Here is a 6,045-nt window from a genome sequence, read left to right on the forward strand (position 1 = left end):
GGAAGGAGATGTCCCCTACATCTGAAATTGTTGCGGCCATACCTTGTGCAAACCCATCTGCTCGTGGTGGCTCCAATGCTTTTAGCTGGGTGGAATCTTAGTGGATGTGCACTAGTGTAGGAAAGCAATACCACAGAAGGCAAGAACACCACGGGTTATTTATTTTTGAGATAATAGTCACAAGATGACAATATTTTGTTCTGTCGTGTTAGAAGAAAATAGAAATGGCCATGGGAAAGACACTTGGTCACGGCCCACGTTGCCTCATAGCTGTTTCTTCAAGCTTCCACAGCCTCCAAAATGCCTCTAAGGGCTCTGGGCAGGCACAAAAATGCACAAGGAATCTGTATCTTCATTAGGTATCAGTTAAAAAAACGAGTAAGAGATCTGTGAGGACTTGTGTGCTCAAACAAGTGCTTGTTTCTCCCTGCTTTTTCTTTTGCATGAGCAGCCTGAGATGCTTTGTGTATGAATGAAGTGCTCCCAGCAGACAGCTGGAAGTTTGAACCTCAATAAATTCAAGGGAAAGTGTAATTATTGTAGGAAATTCTGGTCTAGGGCTATTATGGCTGTTAAACAGACAGTGAATTGTCCTGTGTCCACAAAAGGCTGGGCTGGAAGTGTCACTTTGTGTATTTCCCAAATCAATTGCAAAGCTCATTTCAATGGCTGGCATTGTAAATTATCAAAATGAAAGGACCTCTTAGCGAGTTATTTTCATGTAATTAAAGTTCAGAGTGACCCTGGGGCTTGTCTTTGCTAAACACTAAGAAATGTAGCACGGGGGTAAACTCTGTGTTGAAATGAAATGAGCAGTGCCCTTCTGTGACCTTGGGGAGTACTTAAATGCAATCCTTTACCTACTAATGCACTGCAGATGGGCTCAGAAAGTCCTTCTCCTCTCTTTGCCTGTGCAAGAAGAACTCCAATAAGGGGTTTAATATTTTTTTAATACACTATTAAACCTAAATTGCTTTCTCCTGGGAGAAGAAGTAGGGAAATGTAACTGGCCTGAGGCGATCCCCCTCGTCACCTCCCCGTTGCACATCACAGCCTCTCTGCAGGCGGCTGGTGAGACAGAAGGACATAAAAAGGTTCTGGCCATGCTTCTAAAGGTCTGGTGGGGATGTACCCCACTGGTTTCCATCCAAACCTGGCCTGCCCTGTGATACAAATGGCTGCTTTGCACAGCCAAGTGCCTCCTCAGCATCTAAGCAAGGCTGTCAAAGCATTATATCTTTTTTTTTTCTTTTTTTTTTTCCTGATAGCAGCATCAGAAACACCCCCTATATATAATGGAAGTTATTTGTGGCACATCTCCCAGGTAAAAGGCTGAGCTGGTTTGTGCAAACAGGCACAACACCGATTTCTCCCTGATAGGTGAGGTCGTCTGGGGGAGAGATTTAAGCAGCCAGCAAGGCACTCCACGTTAGAGGTGAAATTAAAGAACCTTTCTCAGAGGTGAGATGTTCCAAAAGTGAGATAGAGATATATGTATGCATATATAAAAGCCATGGTTCCATTTAGAATGTTTTGAATTGGACGTGTCTGAAATGTTTGTGTTGCATCCTTCACTCCAAACCTGAATTAAGCCTCTGGACCTCTGGCTTGCAGTGCTGGCTGTGCTGTCCAGGTGATGGAGTCACCTCCAGGAGATTGAGCCATGGAATCTTCAGGAGCATGGAAAAAGGGCTGTGAGCAGGCTGGGGCAGGCAGTGAGCTCACATCCTCACTTTGTGGCTATTCCCACCACAGAGCTCTTTCCCTGACACTGAAGAACCCTTTTAATTAAAAGACACACAATGCCTCACTCACAACTCCAAAACCATATCTAAAATCAGGGCAGGTGAACTCAGTGTAAACAAACTCCTTGATAGCAAGGCAGGATTTTGTTCCACTTAAAAAAAGTGTTTGGCCCAGCAAAGGGAATTAATTTCTGCCTGAAGAGTGCACTGATCTTTCAGGTATCACCTGAGCAGCCCGTGGGTAATGTGGCTGGCTGCACAAGTTAGCCCCAGGGTGAAGCTGTAATGGATGTAACATAATGTTATTGTCATCCAGCAATTTGCATTTGTCCCTTCTTCATATCTGGATTTTTATTTTTAGTATTCATATAGCTTCTGCTGCAGGGGATACAGTTATGTTAAAAAATTCATCCTTTTTTATGCCAATATTCTATTTATATTTTTTGTAGTGTATTATTCACACAGTGCTTTAAATCTGAATTTTGTTCCTACTTGAAGACCATGAACATCTAAAGGCAGGGAGAGGCCTGTTCTTTTTTATTCTATTCATGCCATCCTGCCCACAAAGTTTGATGTGACTGACACCTGCCACGTGCTGTCTGCTCTCTCGTGGCTCACCAGGGAAAAGGGCAGAGCAGACAGCCTTTTATTCAGGCCTGGTGGGGATTTTATTTCGAACAATACAGAGATTGTTGCAATGTGCAGAGGTTATTTAGAGCTATGGCAAGATAAGAAGCTGTGCCTTGCAGTTGGAGCTCTGCCCTTGGAAAGTTTGCTGTTTCACACGTGCTTTTGCAGCACACATGGGCTTCTCCCAGCTCATCCTCTCCTTCTCTGCACAGCAGCTTGGTAGAAGAACTTCTGTTTTGCCCAGGAAGCCAAGCTGGCTAGTGAGGTCTTCATCTCTGAACTTCACAAATCAGAATCCCACACAGATGTGTAGTTGCAGCTCTCTTAATAGAGAGCAAGCAGGCACAACTTCCCAAGGATATTTCCAGAGGAACCTCAGAGAAAGAAAAAACAATTCTTATCTCATTTGCTGCTCCTGTTGTTTTGCACATGTGGAATGTGTTGGAAGATTATTTACCTGAAGGAATTTGGTAATTGGATTCTGCTGAGGATTGTTTTGTTCCCTTGGCCAGTCACAAAAAGCTGTGTCCTGACTCTTGGGCAAGAGAATCACGAGTTTTCTTTAGTATTCTTCAGTAGTTAGTAGTAAGTATGATAAAGTATAGTATGTATCTCTTTAATAGAGTTGTAATGTGATATAATTTTAATAAAGTGAGTGTTCAACATTCCAAAGCCTTGGAGTCAGAGGTCAATCATTTCCCTTCGTCGGGGGCACATGATTTGCCATACAGATGCCATCAAGAGAAGGATGTAGATTCAGAGATGGCTTTACATTGCAGAGCAGGTAGGAGACCTGAGCAGAAGCGTGAAGAAGGACAAGATGTCTGGTATGGTTCACCCTGCAGAGCAGGTGCTGTGATGATGTTCCTGCAGTTTGGAAGGCTGCATGACAGCAGGAAAAGGCTGCTGCAGGCTGTGCCTGACCCTGCTCATCCCTGGTATCAGGGAGGGGACAGCAAATGCTGCTGCCCTCCTCTCACCACCACACTTCTCCTTTGTGCACCACTTCTGCTCCTCATTTCCTCAGCTACATCAGCTTTTCATTCCCAGCTCAACTCCATCAGCACTGAGCTCATCTCTCAGTCGCTGAGGCTGCCTGTGCAGAGGTGTGGAAAAGGTCCACCCAAGGGCCAGCAGATGACCACAGCCCTCGTGCTGGACCTGCCAGTCCTCCTGTGGTGCCACTGAACCCAGAACTGCTCCGATAAGGGCTCTTCCACCAGAGGAAACACTTGGCTTTGAGCACACAAGGGATTACCTGGGCTGTATGGGTAAAAAAAGGTGTGCCCTTAAGTGTGGGGTCAGGGCCATACTGCAGAGACAGCCGTGTGGCTTGGGCACAGGAAACACCTGACACTTTGCAAGGCTTTTAAACTCATTTTCTTGATTCCTACAGTGCTTTGATGGGGCTGATCTTAAAAATTTTGATGGAGCTGTGTGGGTGCCTCCATGGGCTCCTAAACAGCCGCAGCAAGAGTTGGTTTTTGGAATGCAAGGATCAATAATGCTGCGTTTTCCTAAATCCCTCGTTCCTGCCAGCAGTGAAAGACAGAGCAAGCAGCTCGATGGTGGAACAAGTGATCCTATTTCCCCCTCTGCTGGAAAACCACGATATGACCTCCTGGCAGGAAAAGGAGGCGATTCCAGCCATCCTCGTCCCTGCCCATGGTGGGCGGTGGGAATTTTAGCATCCTTTCTAACCCAAACCATTCCAGAATTCTGTGAAATGTGCAGGGAGCCAGGCTGGGGGAAGTGTCCTGGCCCTCCTGGGGAAAGAACAAGGCACTAAACCTGAGCCAAACCCTTCCCTAGCACAAGGCTGTGCCCTGCTTTCCACTTCCCCCCATTTTGGGGGGTTTTGAGGTGTTTTTTTTTCAGAGATACGGACCCTAATGCCTTTTCCCAGTGTTGATGCGGGGCCAGTAGCTGTGACAAAGGAAAACAACTTGTCAGACCATCCCCAGTCGAAAATATCTTGACACTGGGCTAATGTTATCACCAGTAATGCCATGGGCAATACCTACATTTTGTTATATTCCAAAAAAAGACTGGATTGCCCCAGAATTTGCCTCATCTTCACCAGCCACACTGCCCTACCTTCCTAAAAAGCTGCAGTATGAATAATAAGAATATTAAGAATAAGCGGAAATATTAAGAATAATATTAAGAATAAAGCATGTTACCAAGATCTGATGTTGTTCTTGGCTTCTAGCAGCACCTCTGTAAAATCCAAAAAGGCTAAAAAAGTTGAAAACAAATCCCAAATCTCTGTAAAAAGACATATACAAACTCCACCACTAAAGAGCTGAAAAGAATAATTCAGGGAAGATAAGTCAGACTGATGCAGCTACATAATGTACTAAATGCTTCACTGCAGGGGAAAAAACACCCAAGAAATGGTGTTGTTGTTTGGGGTTTTTTTTTAATTTAAATTTTAACGTTTTTATTTAAACTTTTGTTATTTTTATTATGTAAAATTTAAAATTTTTAAACAAGGTTTAAAAACAAGGTTTGTTCTGGGGAGGCTGTGTATGTGCAGGGAGCGTTTGGGGCTGCTGATCTCAGTTGTGGTGTCTGGGTTTATTCCCGTTGGGAATAAAACCGGGAATTCCCATTCTGGGCTGGTGCCTCTGAGATGCAAACCCCAAGCTCCTGCCCGAAGGAGGGGGTCACTCTGTTCTGCTGGGACACCAAAAAAGGTTTGGCTTCCACTTGTGCAGTGTTTGATGTTCACAGCCCCACGGCTGCTCCGTGCCCCCCGTGCAGCTTGTCGTAGCCCAGTGTGGTTTATGGCAGCCCTGATGGGGCTACTGGGGTCCCACGGGGCTGGCACTCACAAAATGCATGTTTTAAAGAAACTTCTGGCATCTCACTTTAAGTTTTAGAATGCATATAGAGGACTCTACCCTGTCCTTTTCCTCAGGACTGCAGCTCTGGAGCCAGAACCTCCTGATTCTCCAACAGTGCTTTAATTCATGGTCTGTGTTCACACCCCTGGGCGGGTCATAAATCCTCCCCAGCTACCTGTACACAAAGCTGGCATTGATTCCCATCATGCCGTGACTCCAGCACTGCCTTGGGAGACTTCCCTGCCAGCTTCCAGCTCAGCAGGATCCCCCTTTCTTCTCCAAGACCTCCAGGCAGCAGCAGCAGGGCTTTTCATGTGGTGAGGAACCAGACTCATGCTTGGAGTCATGTCTCTGACAAATAAGCCTTTTTCTTTTCCTCAGTTTCTCTTCCTGTTATTTTCCAGCTCCACTCACATTTGGCTCTGGAAAGCAGGGTCAGTTCCTGGAGGCATCAGGGATGCTCAGGGCAAGGATTTGCTCAAGGCCCATGTGCTGAGGGGGCTGGGACAGAGGGGAATGGCTTCAAACTGAAAGAGGGCAGGTTTGTTAGGGCAGATATTAGGGAAAAAAATCTCTGTAAAGTGGTGAGGCCCTGGCACAGGCTTCCCACAGAAGCTATGGCTGCCCCTGGATTCCTGGAAGTGTCCAAGGCCAGGTTGGAAAGGGCTTGGAGAAACCTGGGGTAGTGGAAGGTGTCCCTGTCAATGGCAGGGGGTTGGAATTGGATGATTTTTAAGGTCTCTTCATGGTTTCTTTTCCAGGCATCTTATTGGGAATGACTTATAGGAGAGGGGCTGAGTCTTGGTGTGTGGGATTAGGGT

Source organism: Motacilla alba, chromosome 8 (genome assembly GCF_015832195.1).
Source record: "Motacilla alba alba isolate MOTALB_02 chromosome 8, Motacilla_alba_V1.0_pri, whole genome shotgun sequence".
NCBI lineage: Eukaryota > Metazoa > Chordata > Aves > Passeriformes > Motacillidae > Motacilla > Motacilla alba.